The sequence below is a fragment of the Sciurus carolinensis genome, chromosome 5 (assembly GCF_902686445.1).
Source record: "Sciurus carolinensis chromosome 5, mSciCar1.2, whole genome shotgun sequence".
Classification (NCBI taxonomy): Eukaryota; Metazoa; Chordata; class Mammalia; order Rodentia; family Sciuridae; genus Sciurus; species Sciurus carolinensis.
The window spans coordinates 99,692,695-99,712,921 of NC_062217.1; the positions used below are offsets into that span (position 1 = coordinate 99,692,695).

The 20,227-nt window shown below is 39.8% G+C and overlaps 1 pseudogene; it reads right to left on the bottom strand.

Moving 5' to 3' along the window:
• Positions 1–2,107: 2,107 nt before the first annotated feature.
• LOC124985674 (dual specificity mitogen-activated protein kinase kinase 2-like) lies at positions 2,108–19,820 on the bottom strand (annotated as a pseudogene).
• Positions 19,821–20,227: the final 407 nt, after the last annotated feature.

A 20,227-nucleotide genomic window follows, 5' to 3' on the forward strand; every position in this document is an offset into this window, starting at 1 on the left:
AACAAATGAGTACAATTAATGTAAAAAGATATATGCTATCCAACTGTTTTTGACTTTTTTTTTATAAACAAAATTCACATTTTATTTAGATTGAGATAAACTATACAAAATTGATTTTCTTCACCAAAAATATAATCGCAATATTTTCTATATTAGTTCTAGATAAACCGCAAAACATTTATTTTGTAGGTTTTCCAGGTTTTGCTTATAAATCAAGATGAGGCAGTATAGTCATGGAAAAAGAAAACAGACAAGTTGCACCTATTAACAGCCTCTGACTCTGTCTTGACCATGAAGCAGAAGTGTTCAACATTTACCTGGTAAAATGAAGGTGTAGGCTTATGAAGATGTAGGCTCAACAAAGGAATGTAAACAGCAACAACCAGATGTGGAACAATGGCGGGCTCTCCACTCAAACTGTAACTTGTTCTTTAAGTTCACTTGATACAAGATAAAATCTATACTGAAATCTGTTTGGTGAGCTCACAACTCTCTGGTTAATTCCCTTAAGTGTCCATTACAGATTTTAACACACTTAAAACTAATAGTCAAAGGTCAACAGTAGCCTTCATTGTAACATTTCATAAGATACATTCTTTTCTTATATCTCCTCAAAATTTATTTCTTCAAAATTGATAACAATACCTGGCAATGGATCCATGGTAATAGTACATTTTATATCTAAAAGACTTAACTAAAACAATTCCAGAGTGCTATTGGCAGAGGTCACACAGAGGTGAAATGTGGTACTTCCAATGCTGTCTTCTGGAAGAGCAGACAAGTTTTCAAAGCATGAGAGCTTAAACAAGTGCCATGTATATAGGCAGATTACCAATGGCTAATGCATTCATCAAAGGCCTGTAGGCAGATATTCAGTGATTAAGTGACCTACATACACCTTACGGCTTTTCGTGCAAATATCAAATGTAAGAGAAAGCCCATTTTAAAAATCTTTTAGGTATTTTCAACAGTTTCTGAATTATCTGTAGGAAGCTCTGACTTAGTTGTATATAGTTTGATATATGTGTCTGCCATTAAATCCAGATCATGTTTTATATCAAAGTTTATGTTAAGCAAAGCCAAGTTACTTGACCTTTGGTCTGTCAAAGTGTTCCTTAATTATGCTTTGAGACGCTTTCGTCCATTTTCATAGCGTTCATTCTCAGTGTCCTGATTTCATCTTCACTCAATTCTTTTATTCGTTTTCTGTGTCTACTATGTGGATTGTTCAAAGGACTGGTAAGATCAAATATTGTTGGTATTGCATTATCTCGAAGAACTGTCCTATAAGGACTCTCCCAATGACTTCACAAGTATCTACTTCAATTAATTTTGAGAAATAAAATAACCCAATCATTCTTTAGTTTTCTGATGCCTCTGCAAAATGTATAGTTCTACAAATCATAGAGGTCTCGAAGTGTTTGGCACATAATCGATAATGTTTATTGAGTTGATCAGGTGTTTTATCTTCCAGGTCAGCTCTCCTACAAGTCTCGACCCACTTCTGGCATCTGGCCGGATCCCGCGGGAACCTGAAGAAGGCCAGGTCCGATTGCGTGCTCTTCCGCGTGCAGTTGGGGGCAGCGCAAAAGTTCGGCATCGGCATCTTTGCCCGCCTTCCGGTCGGCCCAGCACTGCCCTCTCCGCCTCCTCAGGACAGCCGCCCGCCCGTCGGGGCCGGGGAGGGGAGCCAGGCCGGCCGGCCGGCTCGGCAGGGCTGGCGCGCGGGGAGGGGCTGGCGCGCGGGGAGAGGCGGGCGCGCTAGAAACCGCCAGGGGCAGGAGGGGCGCGCGGTCCGAGGCCGGGCTGGGGACGCGGCTCCACAGTGCTGTGAGCGGCCGGGAGGATTTACGGCCGCCGCCGCCGCAGCCGCCGTCGCCGCCGCCGGTGCACCTCCCGCCCGCCCAGGGACGCTGCCGCCTCCTTCCCACAATGCACCCTGGCGCCCGGGGGTGCCCTCTCTTCCCTCAGCCTTCCTCCCCCGCCCTCCTTTCCACCGACTTCCCTGCAGCCGGACACCGTTCTTGACTCTTTTTAATTAAAAAAAAAATTGCAGTCATATATGAACAGCATGCCTTTATTTATGTTTCTAAAGATTGAACCCCAGTGCCTCACATGTACTAGGCAAGCAGTCTGCCACTGAGCTGTAGGCCCAGCCCTGTTCTTTTTTTTTTTTTTTTTCTTCCTTTTTTTCTTTTTCTTTTTGCTTTTCCTCCCCCTGTTTTGTGTTTCGTTTTAAAACTCAGTAAGCAGGTTCCTAGACGGTGACAGGAGCAGTGTCCCTCCAGGGCCAGGCGGCAACCCAGGGGATGTGAGGACACAGATGTTCCTGGGGCAGGAGGGGCCGAAGGGCGGGCACAGATGAGAATGGCAGGCGGCCAGACGCGGGCACCCGGTGGCCATCACACTGCAGTGCGTGTGGGTGTGCTGGGCTGTTACAGACGCAGGGTCCTGCACAGCCAGCCCGCGAAATCCACTTCTTAGGCCTCTGAGAGTTTGATGAAGGCGTGGCCCACGAGCATCTTCAGATTTTCGCGTTCTTCTGGCTTCTTAATGAGGCATTTGAGGATGAACTCCTGGAACTGTGGGCTGAACACACAACTGGGCAGCTTGGGAGGTGGCTCATTGACAATGTAGTCCAGCCGCTGGAAGATGGCCATGGCCGGCGGGCTGTTCATCCCGTGACCACTGATGGGGTGCCTGGGGGTCGAGGCCCGGGTGAGATGCTGTGGGGCTCTCCTTCTGCACCATCGACCACGGGCCTGTGGAAGATGGCCTCCAACTCCTTGGCATCGGGCGGGCGGGGCGGGGCGGGGATGGAGTACCTTCCGATGGACAGCCCACCAGTTCAGGCCCATGCTCCAGAAATCCGACTGCACCGAGTAGTGTGTGCCCTGCAACCGCTCTGGAGACACATAGGACCGGGTTCCCACAAAGGAGTTGGCCATGGAGTCAGTGAGCTGCCCTCTCACCCCAAAGTCACACAGCTTGATCTCCCCTCTGGAGCTGACCAGGATATTAGAGGGTTTCACGTCTCCGTGCCTGATCTGATGCTTTTCTAGAAGGTACGCCAGGCCCCGGAGAACCGCAATGCTGACCTTCCCCAGGATCTCTTCAGGAATCTGCTTGGCTTCCTTCAACACCTGTCCAGGGGGTCACCATCCACGTGTCCTGCAGATGCTGATCTCCCCGTCGCTGTAGAAGGCCCCATAGAAGCCCACGATGTACGGGAGTTGCACTCGTGCAGGACCTGGATGATCTGGTTCCGGATGGCTGACTTGATCTCCAGGTGGATCAGCTTTCTGGCCATGGTGAGGCCCGACGGCCTGTGCTGGACCTTGGTGACCATGCCGCCATTGCCGGCTCCCAGCTCGGAGAGCCTCTCGAAGTCGTCTCCTTGAGCTCACCAGCTTTGGCCTTCTGGGTGAGGAAGGCCTCCAGCTGCTTCTTCTGCTGCTCGTCTAGCTCCAGCTTCTCCAGCTTCTTCTGCAGGTCCACCAGGTTTGCCTCGGAGGCGCCCTCCCTGGTGTGGGACGGGCCCCCTGCGATGGCGGGGTTGATGGTGAGCACCGGCAGCACCGGCTTCCTCCCCCAGCATCGGGGCTCCGCGGGCCGAGGCGCCTCAGCCCCGGCCCATAGGGGGCGGGCCGCGAGCGGGCGGTGCCTACGGGAGTTGGGGCTGCGGCAGTGGCCTAGGCCGGCGCCTGGCGGCAAGGCAGAGGGAGTGGGGGACCAGGGCCGGGGCGCCTGGGGTGACCGGGCCGCCGCCACCGAGGCCCCAGCAAGCTGACGCTGCAGCCTGCAGCGGGACCGGGGAGGCCGCCCAGCCCAGTTCTTCACGCTTAAAAAAATGTAAATATTAGCTTTGACAATTGTGCTGAACTTATTATAAATACACACACTTTTTTTAACTGACAAGGGATAGAATTCTGCATATTTTCCTTTCTTACTTTTCTTTTTCTTCTTTTTTGGCTTTAGTTTATATTTTAGAAGGAAAATCTTTTTTTTTTTTTTCCCCAGAAACACGAACAAAATCCATTTTTAAAATGGTCATTTATGATTTTTTTTTTTTGAGGAATATAAAGTATATGGTGCATAACCTCTTTTATTCTCAGGCATGTTCTATTATTGTTGACGTATTAAAAGTAGCATTGTGAAGCTGGATCACAGAGTTGCACATCAGTTTCCAGGTTAGCATTAATAACTCTGAGAAGCTTGTGCTATACTACCTTAATAATATATTAGTTGGTCTTCACCATTATCAGGGAATGGTTCCATAACAGGGGCACAGCATTAAGCGTAAACACAAGGTCCAGTTGGCTGAGGCTTGGGGTTGTGTTTTCTTATGTATGCCATAACTTATTAGGTGGAACAGCATGTGTCTCCCCAAATATCTCTAAAAATGAAAACAGCAGGATTAGTGGTTTAAACAATTTGACGGTGCTGTATTTTATCCTGAGTTCACCGCCTGAGGCAGAAATAGAGGTGACAGCATTCTGTTAAACATAACTTCTTCCCTTATCAGCTGATTTATGAATTGTGAATAAATGGACCTCTCCAAAATAACCTGTACTCTCTCTTCCCTGTACAGGCTGCCTATTCATGTATTTATGCAGTGCCTAAAACCATAGTCTGAAAACTCCTTGACAAGTATATCATTTAGTTATTTAAAAGCAGAAGCATAGATAACCTTTTTATTTGGTGTAAGCATTAACCTGAGTGTTCAGATTTCAAAACATAATGAAGGTATTGCTAAATCATCTCCCTAAGATGTGATGTTGTGCTTCAGCCTGAGCTGCAGACATAGATGCTTCCAGGATCTGGAAAACTCACTAGATTTTAGAAAAGATTATTTTGACATCTACTTTTAAAATAATCATTCTACTTTATATTCTTTAAAGAGGCGTATGTTATGCTTCTGTTCTTAATGGAGTTGTCACCTATACAAGAGGCCCTTATATTGTCTTCTGTCTTCATCAATTTTATTTTCATCATTCTGGGATTTTGCTTGCATAGTTATGTCACCGTGCTGGTTTGGGTTATTCCTATGTATAATTTTTCTTCTATTGTGGGTGAAGTTATCCAGATTTCATTCTCATTTGGGTGGTTTTTATTGTATAGATGTATTAGTTATATTTTTATATTGATTTTGTTTTCGGTTACTTTACTAAAATTTTATCTCATCTTAAATTCTTCTTGGGGCACCTTTAGGATTTTCTCAAAGAGGATCAGATATTCTGTAAAGAGGGATAATTTGGTTTCTTATTTTTATTTCCTTTCCTTGTGTAATTGCTTTGACTAAAACTCCAGATTCTATTTTGGGCAGGAATGATGAGCATGCACATCTTTTTCATGTTTGTTTTTAGAGGAAGTTCTTTCAATTTTTCACCATTCAGTATGCCATTAGATTTGGATTTGGCATACATTGCCTTTGTAATACTATAGCAAGATCCTGCTGTCCCTAGTTTCTTAAGACTTTTCTAATGAAGGACTCTTGAATTTTTTCAAAGATTTTTTTCTACATTTATTGAGAAGATCATGAGATTTTTTGTCTATGTTTCTCTTTGTGGTGAACTGCATTTATTGAATTGCATTTGTTGAACCATCCTTGATTTTTGGAATTAAACCAATTATATGATGTTGTATGATCATTTAAATGTGTTGTTCAAAATTGCTTTCAAGTATTCCATTAGGGTTTTTGCAAATATGTTCAAGAACATTATTAAATAAGTTTCTTTGTTAGTTTTTACTTGTGCAGTTTTCCTATAAGGATGACATTGGTCTCATAGAATGTGTATGCCAGTTTCCTCCCTTTTCTATCCCATGTAGTGTTTGAGAAGCATCAGTGTTAGTTCTTGTTTGATGGTTTTGTAAAATTCCACCATGAATGTGTCTGTATCTTGGCTTTTGTTTTTGGAATGCTTTTCATTAGTTCTTAAATATAGTGGCATGCTATTGTTGTGTTTAGATTTCCTGTATCTCTTGATTCAATTTGTAGGTCATACCTTTCTAGAAATTTATCCATTCCTTCTATATTTTCTAATTTTTATAACGTAAGTCATCCTGATGGGCCCCTGGATTTCCCATTTATTGGCATTGCACTTTTCAAAACAGTCCTTAATGGTCCTCTGGATTTCAGAAATGTGTCTATTATAAGATTCACTTCTTTTATATGTAAATTTAAGAATTTGTATCTTCTCTGACTTTACCTTAATTTGGTTCAGGGTTTATTGATCTTGTTTATCTTTTCAAAGACCCAACTCTTTGTTTTGTTTTTCCTTTGTATTGTTCAATAATTTTCCATTTAATTAACTTTAGCACTAATACTTATCATTTCTTCTTTCTTCTGAATTTGGAGTTGAATTGTTCTTGTTTCCCTAAGTCCTGTAGAAACATCTATAGTTATTTAGTTAAGATCCCTCTGATTTTTTAAGGTATGTAGCCATATTTATAAATTTCCTTCTTAGCACTGCTTTCATTGTATCCCAGAGATACTGGGATGTTTCTCTTTTCAATTGATTCTTTGTTGATTTTTTGTCTGCATGACATAGCAATTGGTGATAGTGTATATTGAAGTGATCCACCCTGATTTACTGGGACCCATCTGTTACTTTACTTTGAGTAGTTTTTGTTTCATGAAATTGTGGACACTGATGTTCAGGGCAAAATATTTACAGCCATTAAAACTTCTTGTTGGAGTATTCCTTCTGCCTTTTATATGTAGGGATTTTCTTTGTCATTTCTGACTCATGGTGATTTGAAGTCTTTTGGCAAATATAAGAGAGATATTGCTTCTTGCATTTGGCTTCCATTTGTATGAAATGGAAATACCATTTTCCTTCCTTTGATTCTGTGAGTTTCTTTGAATGTGATGGGTGTTTCCTGCATTCAACATGTAGTAGTGTCTTGAGATTTTTCATTTCATGTTCCAATTAATGTCTTCTTATTGAGAAAGGAAGCCCATTTACCTTCACTATGAATGCTAAAGAGGTATGAATTTCTTCATTTCATTTGTTCTTTTTTACAATTGGATTTCCTCATAATTTACATTTCCTTACCTACTCTAGTGAGATTTATTCTTTGACATGCTCTATGTCTGATTTTTATCTTCTTATCTATGTAGGATTGTTTTGATTACCTTCAGTAGTGCTGCCTTAGTGGCCTTGAAGTTTTTTAGTTTCCTCTCATGCACGTGACTTACAGGTGTTAATTTTGTATCCTACTAGTTTGCAGCATTTGTTCTTGAGATCCAGAATTTTTCTGGTGCAGGTTTTGGTTCTTCTAAATAGAGAATCTTTTGCTAGATTTATTTCTTATTTCTCTGTATGAATCATTTTTCTTTCTCTTATTTGCCTAATAGTTTAGCTACAGTGATGAGGGCTATTTTATACAGAAATGTTCAAAGAGGGCGTCCCTGTCTTATTTCAATTTTTGGAAGAATACTTTCAGTTTTCCTCCATTTAGAATTATGTTGGCCTTTGTTTTAAAGTAAATAGCTTTTGAAATGTTGAGGTATGTTTTTACTCTCAATGTTTTTCTTGTGTTTTGAAGCTTCAAATGCTTTTCCTGCATCTACTGAGATAATCATGTGATTCTTGTCATTATGTGTATTGATGTGGTGAATCACATCTATTGATTTCTGTATGCTGAACCAACCATTCATCCCTGGGATGAAACATACTTGATCATGGTGTGCTATCTTTTTAATGTGTTTTTGTATGCAATTTACCAGTATTTTGTTCAGAACTTTTACATTTATGTTCATCAGGATTATTGCCCTGAAGTCTTTCTTTGATGTGTGTTCGTCTTGCTTTGGAATCAGGGTGATCCCAGCTTCATAAAATGAGTTTGAAAGGATTCCATCCTTTTCTTTTCCATAGAATATTTTGAAAATGATTTATATTAGTTCTTCATTGAAGGTCTGGTTGAACTCAGCTGAGATCCTATTGGGTCCTGGGCTTCTCTTTGTTGGGAGGATTTTGATAGTATATTGAATTTCATTGTTTGAAATTGATCTGTTTGGGCTGGGGAGATAGCTCAGTTAGTAAAGTGCTTGTGTTACAAGCACAAGTCCCTGGGTTCAATCCCCAGCACCGCAAAAAAAAAAAAAAACAAAACAAACAAACAAACAAAAAAAAACATGAGTGAGCCTGAGAAGCTTGCTGAAATTGAACTGTTTAAATTTTCTATGTCTTATAGGCTCAATTTTGGTAGGTAATCTTTCTCTAGAAATCTTTCAGTATCTTCATAATTTTCTATTTAATTGGATTATAATTTTTCAAAATAATTTCTGATTATCATCTGTATTTCAATGTTGTCCATGGTGATATTTCCCTTTAAATCACATATTTTAGACAATTAAGTTTTTTCCTTCTTTCTCCAGTTAGTATGGCCAAGGGTTTGTCAACTTTGTCATTTTTACCCCCAAAGAATCAATTTTTGTGTATCATTGATTCACTTGAAACATTTTTGTTTCCCTTCATAGATTTTGGTTCCTATTTTCATCGGAACCAAGCCTTGTGCTGCTTTTAGTTTTGATTTTTTTCTTCCTTTTCCATGACCTTGAAAGGTAATGTTAAGTTATTTATTTGGAGACTTTCTATTCTTCTAATGCATGAGATCAGTACTATGAACTTTCCTCTGAGAACCACCTGCAAGTGTCTCAATGATATGCATATGCTGTGTTGCTATTCTCATTTACCTTGATGTATTTTTAAATTTCATCTGTGATTTCTTCTGCTATTCATTGTTCATGCTGTAGTGCATTCTTTAGTCTAGAGGTGTTGGTGTAGCTTCTATTTTTCATTATATTGTTGATTTCTAAATTCATTCTCTTATTATCTGATGGTATGCAAGGACTTATCTCTAATAGTTTATATGCACTGAGCATTGCTTTGTGGCCTAAGATATGGTTTATTTCAGGAAATGATCTGTATGCTGGTGACTTATTTTATTTAGCATGATATTCTCCAGTTCAGTTCATTCATTGGCAGATGGTATTAGTTCATTTCTTAAGACAGAGTTACACTTTTTTGTGTTTGTATATCACATTTTACAATCCATTCAATATGTCTTGACTACTCTGATTTGTGTTGCTATAGACATTGATATATTTGTATCCCTGTTGCTCTGCTGATTTTAAAACTTTTGGATATATGCCCCGGATAGGAATTGCTAGATCATATGGTGATTCCATTCCTAGTTTTTTGAGGAATTTCCAAATGACTTGCCAGAGTGATTACGCTAATTTGGGGTCCTACCAACAATGTGTGAGTGTACCTTTCCCCCACATCCTCACCAATATTTATTATGAATATTCTTGATGATTTCCATTCTTACTGTGAAGAGAAGAAATCTCTGTAGTTTTCATTTGCATTTCTTTGACTACTAGATATTTTGAAGTTTTCTTCATGTATATTTGACCATTTGTATGTCAAGTTCTTATTAATTGGATTGATTGTATTTATGATGTTAAGTGTTTTGAGTTCTCTATATATTCTTGTTATTAGTGTCCTCTCAGAGGAGTAGTGGAGAAAGATTTCCTCCTATTTTGAGATTTTGTATTCATGCTGTTTATCACTTCTTTTGCTGCCAATACTTTTTGAAAAAAACATTGATTTTTCCCATACATATGTTTTTGGCACATGTGTCCAAATATCAGATGACTACCAAGTGGGTTCTTCTCTGTATCTTCCATCAATTCTGATTTATGTTACAGTTTCATTGTCAGAATCATGCTGTCTTCCTGACTTGAAATTGGATATTGTGATGCCTTCTGCATTGCTCTTATGTCTCAGGTTTCCTTTGTCTATTTTTGGTCTGTTTTTCATCGATATGGATTTCAGAATAACTTTTCCAGTTGCATGAATAATATTGTTGGAGGTCTGATGGGCATAAAAATCTATGAACCACTTTCTGTACATGGATATCTTCCCCATATTAAGGTAGTCTTTTCATTAATTTATGAGGACTCTCTATCTTCTTCAATTTTTTTCATCATTCTGCAATTTTCCTTGAATAGTTGCATCACCTCCTTGGTTTGCTTTCTTCCTCTGTATTTTTTTTTTCTTTGCATCTCTTGTGAGTGGCATTGCTATCCTGATTTCATTCTCAGGGGGATTTTTTTTTTTAAATTTTTGTTGTGAATGTACAGAATACCTTTATTTTTCTTATTTATTTTTATATGATACTGAGAATCAAACCTGATGCCTCACACGTGCCAGCTAATGCTCTACCACTGAGCCCAAACCAGCCCTCCATGGGATTGCTTTTGTTGTATAGAAATATTATTTTTGTTGATTTTGTTTTCTGCTACTTTGCTAGATTTCCTTATGGTATCTTAAAGTTTTTCTGGCAGAGCCTTTAGGATCTTCCTTAAAAGAGTGTCCAATAATCTGTTAATAGGGATAATTTGACTTCTTATTTTTTATATCCTTCCCTTGTCTAATTGCTCTGACTAATATTTCAGGTGCTATTTTATATGGGAGTGGTGAGCCTGCACATTTTTTACTTGTTTCTGATTTTAGAGGAAATGCTGTAGATTTTTCATCATTAAGTGTGTCATTGGCTTTGGGGTTGGCATACATAACCTTTGTAATAGCAAGTTCTGCTGTTCCTAGTTTATTTTTTTATTTATCTTTTAATTTTTTACAGACTGCATTTTGATTCATTGTACATCATTGGGGTACATCATTTCGTTTCTATGGTTGTACACGATGTAGATTCATACCATTCGTGAAATCATACATGTACATAGGTTAATGATGTCTGTGTCATTCCACCATTTTTCATAACCCCCTCCCTCTCATTTCCTTCTACGTAATCTAAAGTTCCCCCATTGTTCTCTCCCTCCCCACCCCCCACCCCCATTATATATCATTCTCCACTTATCAGGGAAAACATTTGGCCTTTGTTTTTTTGGGATTGGGTTATTTCACTTAATTCATCCATTTATTTGCAAATGCCATAATATTATTCTTCTTTATGGCTGAATAATATTCATTGTGTATATATACCACAATTTCTTTATCCATTCATCTGTTGAAGGGCATCTAGGTTGATTCCACAATCTAGCTATCGTGAACTGAGCTGCTATAAACATTGACGTGGCTGTGTTACTGTAGTATGCTGATTTTAAGTCCTTTGGTTGTAAACCGAGGAGTGGATAATTGAGTCAAAAGGTGGGTCCATTCCAAGTTTTCTAAGGACCCTCCACACTGCTTTCCAGAGTGGCACACCAATTTGCAACTCCACCAGCAATGTAAAAAGTGTGCCTTTTCCCCCACATCCATGCCAACAGACTTTTCTCATGAAAGAAGTTTGAATTTTTTCAAATGCTTTCTGTACATCTATTGTGATAATCATGAGGTTTTTGTCCTTGATTCTCTGTGTGGCGTACTATATCTATTCGAATGTGTTGACTTTTCCTTACATTTTTGGAATTGAACCAATTTTATGATGTTGTATGATCATTTAAATGTCATGTTAAAATTGTTTTCAAGTATTTCATGAGCATATTGGAAAATATCTTCCATAAGAATATTATTAAATCAGTTTCTTTCCTTGTTTTTTCTTTGGAATTTTTCCTATAATGGTGATATTGCCTTCATAGAATGACATTTTTTGTCAGTTTTCTCCCTTTTTTTTTTTGATCCCATGTAATTTTTTGAGGAGCATCAGCATTACTTCTCTTCTGAAGGTTTGGCAAAGTTTAGTCTTGGGCTGCTGTTTGTAGAAAGATTTTCATTACTCTTTCAGCACAATGGCATGCTTTTGCTCTCTTTAAATTTCCTATTTCCTCCTCATTAAAATTTTGTAGATCATATCTGTCTAGAAATCTAGCAATTTCCTTTCCATTTGCTAGTTTTTATGATGTAATTTATCCCAATAGGCCTCTGGATTTCCCATTTATTGGCATTTAACTTCTCAAAATAGTCTCTAATGGTCTGCTGGATTTCAGAATGGTGTCTGTCATAACATCCAATTTTTTGTCTGTATTCATTTGTATCTTTTCTCTCTTTTCCTTGGCTAGTTTGGTTCAAAGATTATTAAGCTTGTTTATCTTTTCAAAGACCCAACTCCTTGTTTCATTTATCCTTGGTATTACTCATTCTTTTTCTACATTTTAGCACTACTATTTATCATTTCTTTCTTTCTACTGGGTTTGGCATTGGATTATTCTTGTTTTTCTGAGCTCTCAAGATTCTTGTATAGGTGATTTAGTTGAGATCCCACTGATTTTTTTTAAGGTATGTAGACATATTTATAAATTTCCTTCTTAGCACTACAGTGAAAATTGTATCCCAAAGATTCTGGGAATTGTTTCTCTTTTCATTTGATTCTAAGGGACTTTTAATACTTCCCCCAATTCCTTTGATGATGCATTCTTCATGCAAAAGTGCATTTCTCATTCTCTAAGGGATTGTACTGTTTCTGTCATTTTCTTGGTATGGGTTTGAAATATTCTTTTATTTTGATCTGATAATATGCAAGGAATTATTTTGATTGCTTTGTGTATTTGCTAAGAATAGCTTTTATGGCCTAATTTAGAGTCTGCTTTAGAGAAAAATACTATGAAAAGAATGATTATTCTACTGTTGTCTGAGGAAATATTCTATAGACATCTGTACAGTCCTTTTGATCAAAAATACAGTTGAACTCCGCAGTAACTGCTGAATTTTTGTCTGGATGACATAGGTATTGGTGAGAGTGGTGTATTGATATATAAGTGTAACTTATGTTACATGACCTATCTGTCCTTTTACTTTCAGTAGTTTTTGTTTCATGAAATTGGGGGCACTGGTGTTCAAGGTATAAATCTTTACAGTCATTAAATATTCTTTTTGGATTATTCCTTTACCAATAGGTAGTGATCTTCTTTGTCATCTCTGGCTAATTGTGGCTTTAAGTCTGCTTTGATAAATATGAGAATACCAAACCTCTCCTTGCTTTTGGCTTCCGTTTGTATGAAGTGGAAGTACCATTTTCCATGCTTTCATTCTGTGAGTCTCTTTGCATGTGATGTGTGTTTCCTGCAGACAAGATACAGTTGGGTCTTGATTTTTTTATTCACTTTTCCACTTAATGCCTTTAATTGAAGAACCAAGCCAATTTACATTCAATATGAATAGGCGAGAGGTATTATTTCCTCATGTCCTTTTGCTTGATTTTTAATATCAGAGTCACTAGTTATTCACATTTGCTTACCTACTTAAGTGATATTTATTTTTTACATGCACTAGTGTCTGATTTTCATCTTCTTTTTAGGTAGGATTCTTTTGAAAACCTGCAGTGCTGCCTTATTGTCCGTGAATTGTTTTAGTTTACTCTTATGAAATTGATTTATAGGCGTTAATTTTGTATGTTGCTATGTTGCTAAATTTGTTTAGGAGTTCTAGAATTTTTCTGGTGCATTGTTTTTGGGTCTTTCAGGTATAGAATCATGTCCTCATCTGATGGACCTACATATATGTATGTATCCCTTTTCTTATTCTCTTTACCTAATAGCTCTGGCTAGAGTGACATGGACTATGTTGAACAGAAGTGGTAAAAAGGCATCCCTATCTTCTTTCAGTTTTTAGAAGGCATGCTTTCAGTTTTTCTCATTGAGAATGATTGGTATTAAGTTTTTTTGAGTTCTTTATATATCCTAGAGATTCATGTTTTATCTGAGGTACATGTGGTAAAGATTTTCTCCCAATCTGCAGAATCTCTCTTCACATTACTGATTTTTTCTTTTGTTGAGGAGAAGATTTTTAGTTTGAAACCATCCCATTTATTGATTCTTGACTTAACTTCTTGTATGTTAGGGGTCTTGTTAAGGAAGTCAGATCCTAGGCCAACATGGTGAAGATTTGGGCCTACATTTTCTTCTAGTAATCACAGGGTCTCTGTTCTAGTGCTTAAGACTTTGATCCACTTTGAGTTGAGTTTCATGCAGGGAGAGAGATAAAGGTTTAATTTCATTTTGTTACACATGGCTTTCAATTTTTCCCAGCACCATTTGTTGAATAGGCTCTCTTTTCTCCATTGAATATTTTTGGCATTTTTGTCTAGTATAAGATAACTGTATTTATTCGGGTTTGTCCCTGTGTCTTCTATTCTGTACCATTGGCCTACATGCCTGTTTTGGTGCCAATATCATTCTGTTTTTTCACTATAGGTCTGCAGTATAGTTTGAGGTCTGGTAATGTGCCTCCTGCTTCAGTTTAAATTGGCAGTTATCAAGAATACAAGCAACAACAAATTTTGGTGAGGATGTGGGGAACTCATGCACTGCTGGTGAGAAAGCAAATTGGTGCAACCATTATGGAAAGCAGTATGAAGATTCCTCAGAATCCTTGGAATGGAACCAGCATTTGACCCAGTTATCCCACTCCTGGGCTTATACCCAAAGCGCTTAAAATCAGCATACTACAGTGATGCAGCCACATCAATGTTTATAGCACCCCAACTCACAATAGGTGAATTATGGAACCAACCTAGGTTCCTTTCAACAGATGAATGGATAAAGAAACTGTGGTATACACACACACACACACACACACACACACACACATTATACACACACATTATATACACACACACACACGTGTGTGCATGCACAATGGAGTATTACTTAGTTTAAAGAAGAATAAAATTTGGTATTTGCTGGTAAATGGATGGAGCTAGAGAATATCATGCTGTTCAAAATAAGCCTAAAGCAAAAAACCAAAGGCCTAATGTTTTCCTTGATATGTGGATGCTAATTCACAATACGGGGGTGCAGAAGGAAGAATAGAGTTACTTTATATTAGGTAAACGGGAGTGAAGGGAGAGGAAGGGTTATGGGCTTAAGAAGCATAGTAGAGTGAAACAGGCATTATTTATCTCATGTACATATCTGATTTCATTACCAATGTGATCCTACAATATGTAAAATCAGAAAACTGAGAAATTACACTCCGTTTATATATGATCTATCAAAATGTATAAAGGCATTTTACTGTCATGTACAACTATTAGAACAATAAAAAAGAATGGTGTTGCCCTTGAATTTAACATAAATAGCTTTTACAATGTTCTGATATATTGTTACTATCTTTGTGTTTTTTTATGTTTTGAACCTTTATTTTTTCAAATGCTTTTGCTGTATCTATTTAGATAATCATGTGATTCTTGTCTTTATGTGTATTGATGTGGTGAATTACATCTATTGATTTCTGTATGTTGGTCCAAACTTGCATCCCCGTAATAAAACCCACTTGACCATGGTGTGCTATCATTTTAATGTGTTTCTGTATGAGATTTACCAGTACTTTATTCAGAACTTTTGCATTTTTATTCTTCATGACTATTGGCCTGAAGTTTTCTTCAATTGATGTGTCTTTGTTGGTTTTGGAATCATGATGATACTAGGTTCATGGAATGACTTTGGAAGAGTACCCTCCTTTTATTTTTCATAGAATTGTTTGAGTAGGACTAAACTTAGTTCCTCTTTGAAAGTCTAGTTGTACTTGGATGAGATTCTATTGAGTTCTGGGTTCTTCTTTGTTGGTAGGCTTTTTTTTAAATTGTAAACAAAAGAGATACATGTTGTTTCTCTATTTGTACTTGGAGTCAAGGCATACCATTTGTGTGGTCATATGTTTACATAGGGTAATATTGTTTGATTCATTCTGTTTTTTTTTTCCCTTCCCCCCACCCCTCCCACCCGTCTTTTCCCTCTATACAGTCCTTCCTTCCTCCATTCTTACCACCCTCCTTAACCCTAACCCTAAACCTAACCCTAACCCTAACGCTAACCCCTCGCACCCCCCATTATATGTCCTCATCCGCTTATCAGCGAGATCATCCGTCCATTAGTTTTTTGAGATTGGCTTATCTCACTTAGCATGATATTCTCCAATTTCATCCATTTGCCTGCAAATGCCATAATTTTATCATTCTTTATGGCTGAGTAATATTCCATTGTATATATACCACAGTTTCTTTATCCATTCATCAATTGAAGGACATCTAGGTTGGTTCCACAATCTGGCTATGGTGAATTGAGCAGCAGTGAACATTGATGTGGCTATATCTCTGTAGTATGCTGATTTTAAGTCCTTTGGGTATAGGCCAAGGAGTGGGATAGCTGGCTCAAATGGTGGTTCCATTCCAAGCTTTCTGAGGAATCTCCATACTGCTTTCCAGAGTGGCTGCACTAATTTGCAACCCCACCAGCAATGTATGAGTGCACCTTTTTCCCCACATCCTTGCCAACACCTATTGTTGCTTGTGTTCTTGATAATCAAAATTCTAATTGGGGTGAGATGGAATCTTAGGGTAGTTTTGATTTGCATTTCTCTTATTGGAATTTGGCTCTCGGGCGCAATTCCCAGCCTCCTGGGGTACAGGTCAGGGTAGGGAGCCAGAGAAAATCACACGTGGCCCCGGCTGCCCAGGGTCTTTATAGGCCGGAATGGGTCAGGGTCCTGCTGAGTGACAGCTGGATGTAAGGGTCAGTGGAGTTTTCCTGCCCGTTTGATTGGTCGCTATGTGGTGCACTGCTCTTTGCCTCAGTTGCTCCACTGTCCGTTATATAGTCGCCCAAATTCTGACCTAACAAAAATCAATTTTGAATGTTGACCTAGTGTACCAGTGAAAGCCCTATGAGCCACTTTCTGGAAATATTTAGCATGACATTGGCCTCACCCACATTTTTACCCTAGTACTCAAGCAGACTCTTGAGCACCTAATGCCTGAGACCACAAAGGCAGGAATAACTTGGGTAATGGGGTAAGAGGAGGGGTTATAGGAGATGCCCCTCAGCTACATGTGCCTGTTGCCCCCTTGGGCACCAAGATACAGTGCATGCAGATTTAGTCCCCTTTCATCTCTGAAAGCCCAAGTCCTGGTCTCCCACTTCTCCATAGCCTCCATAGTACTTGCAGGTACTGCCTGCAAGTACCTCCAGGGCCATTTGTTCTGTGAGAGTTTCCTCCCGGGGATTCCTCTTCCCACCCATCGGGAGCAGAGCAGTAGGACTTCTCCTTAGAAGGAATTACATCCTTGAGGTTTAGACTCCCACGTCATATTTGGGCTTCTGAGCTGGCCTTCTGGCCTGGATGCCCTTAGATCCCCAGAATCTCCACAGGAATCATGAACCTGGGGCCAGTACCCCCAGAATGACAAGGACACTAATGCATTCTGTCTTGATTTCTCATCTAGTAAAGGAGATGATATGTCTCCATGGTGCCCAGCTTCATGATCTTGCAGCCTGGCCTGAGCCACTGAGTCCTGGCCCAGGATGGCAACAAATACTAGAGTCCATTCTGCAGGAGCTTGCTCAGAACCTCCATGTTGTGCCAGGGGTGGGGTGTGCACATAAACTCATGCAATCTTCACTGCATTTCTGCGGGAACCTGCCTATCGGCACCCAACTCGTCTGTAACAATAGTGTCCATCAAGAACTATGGCCTGTTTGCCTATAAAATATGTTGGATATTCTTGGAATTCACTATTTGAAGAGGAGCTCCCCATGTCATCATTGTTAACTTTACATATTGAATTTATCCTCCTCAATTTCACATATTGAATCCTAAGCCTTGTACCCTAAATGTGACTGTATTTGGAGATGAGGAGTCTCTAAGAGGTGACTAAATTAAATGAGGTCATTAGAGTGGAACCATACGACTGGGTCCTTATTAAAAGAGATTAAGACAGACAAACACAGAGGAAAGACTATGGGCAGACAGAGTGAGAAGGCAGCCATCGATAAGTCAAAACTCTTTGAGACTCAGAGGGATCCGATACGGTCCACACTTCCATATCTTGTGCTATAATTTTGTCTCTAATATTACCCTAAATGACTCAAACATATTCATGGCTTATTCCCAGATTGGTGCTATTAAGAAGTACTAGAAACATTTTAGAACTGGGGTTTAGTGGAGATCTTAAGTCATTGAAGATGTGCTCTTGAAGGAGTTATGAAGATCACCGGTGTACCTCTTTCTCCATGTTTTGCTTCTCAGACACCATGAAATGAGCATTTTGTTTCACTACACACTCTCTGCCAAGATTCTCTGCCTCACTAAAGTCCCAAAAGCAAAAGATCAATCAACCATGAACTGAAACCCAGAAAACTGAGCTGAAGAAAACCCTTCTGCTTTTTAAGTTGAGTATCTTGGGCATTTTGTTATGGTAAAGGAAAACTGACTAACACACCCTGATCTTTGACTGCTAACCTGTACAATTGTGAGAAAATAAATTTCTTTCTTTTTTTTTTTTTTTTTTGAGAAAATAAATTTCTGATTTTTACTTCACCCAGTCTGTGACCCTTTATTTTGGCAACCCTCGTAAACCAACACAAAGGCTTTTCCATTAACAGTCCTGACATCTTTCCTTGAACTTAATGGATGGAACACTCTCATCTCCTCACTCCCCATACCCATCTCTATTCTCCTAGAGGTTACAAGCCCCATTTGTAGGAGTGAGGCATCAGGAAGGTGTGGAACACTGACAAAGAGGCAGAAGCTAGGCAGTTGAGAGTCAATGCCATGGAGCTCATGCCTGCTGACATGGTTTAGCTTTCTGGGAGACATAATGAGAGGTAAGTGGAAGAAACAAGTAGGAGTGAAGGACATGGGGTGACAGGGGCCAATCCCAGGGAGAGGAAAAACAGATGAATGAACTCCTCAACATTTTGAACACAACTTTGGAGGAACCTGCTCAACCTATTGTCACATCCTCAATACTGCCCCCCAAGCCTAATGCTTGACCCAACAGCAGCTGTGTGTGTGGGATACAATTCTGATAGTTGGACAGGACATGGACACTGCTATAATTTGGATAGTGTCCCTCAGGGGTCCATGTGTTTGGTTGTTAGGCTGGTGCTGTTGGGAGATACTATGGACCTTTAGGAAATGTAGCCTCATGGGAAGTTCTTTGGTCATTGAGGGCATGTCCTTGAAAGGGATTGTAAGACCATAGCCTTTCCTATTTCTCTGTTTTCTGGGCTCATGGTATAACCAGTTTTCTGTGCCACATGTTCCTACCATGATGCACTGCCTTCACCAGAGGCCCAAGAATGGGACCACTTATCTTGGACTGCAACCTCTAGAACCATGAGCTAAATGGTCTTTTTCCTTTATCAGTTAAATGTTCTAGGTATTTTATTGAACTAATGCATAGCTGAACAGGACAGATGCCTTGACTCAGGCTGGACCAATGAGAATCTTTCATTCAGAAATGTGGCCCTGGGGAGCATCTAATTGTCCACTGCAAGTTCTCTAGGCAGAGGATGGAGAACCAGGGACTAGAGGATGTGGACAGCCATGTGCATAAAAAGCCATGTGCATAAAGAGGTGGGAGTAGGAACCTGGTGCAGGGGGGGAAACTGAACATATCCAGAGGCTACATGGCCACGAGACCAAGAAGACCTCAAGTGGAAGGTCAAGTGTGGTTCCTGTGGGATTTCCAGGGTATGGCCCCACTAAGGCCTGGATGCCCTCAAGATGATAGGCCAGGTGCTTACAGCCACTACAAACCTGTCCTTTTGTCTTCTCTTGGACCCTGCCTCTGCATAGCTTGTATAGACATTAAATAGGTGTCTCTTTAATGTTTCCACAGAAATTCCCCAACTGACATAAAAAGTGAGCTTATGCCTACAAGTAGGCGACACATTCTGAAGTGATCTGTGAATTTCTGCAAACTTTGTGGTTCATCTACATGATTCATAATGCAGAAATGGACTTACTCATATTTTGGAACATTTTTCGTATGCTCTTGATGGGGCTCCTCTTTCTTCGGAGTTGTGCTAAAGTCTGATGACCAGAAGGACCCTGGTCAGCAGTCCTCATGGTTGCCCAAGTTACCTCGTATTGTGCCTATACAAGTTCCTGGTCCTTTCGACTATGGTGAAGCTGAGTACCTGGGCATGTTCACTACCCTACCTTGGGCATCTGGCATCTGTGGATGTGCAGGTGATCTCTGTAACCCCTGACTTTTGCTCTCCCTTCCTGCCTTTGTACCTGCTCTACCTTTACTTTCAGAGAGACTGGCTGTCACCACTCAGGTGTTTCAGTCTTGACACAAGTAGAGGGAGGTGAATTCAGGCTTCTTGCTTCCCACCAAGTGCTACGTCGTGTGGCTATAGCATCCCACCATAAACCACGTGGCCAGTGACAGTAGGAATTTATTTCTCACAGTTCTGGAGCCTGGGAAATCTAAGAACAAATCAGATTAGGTGTCTGATTCATGGTGGGGT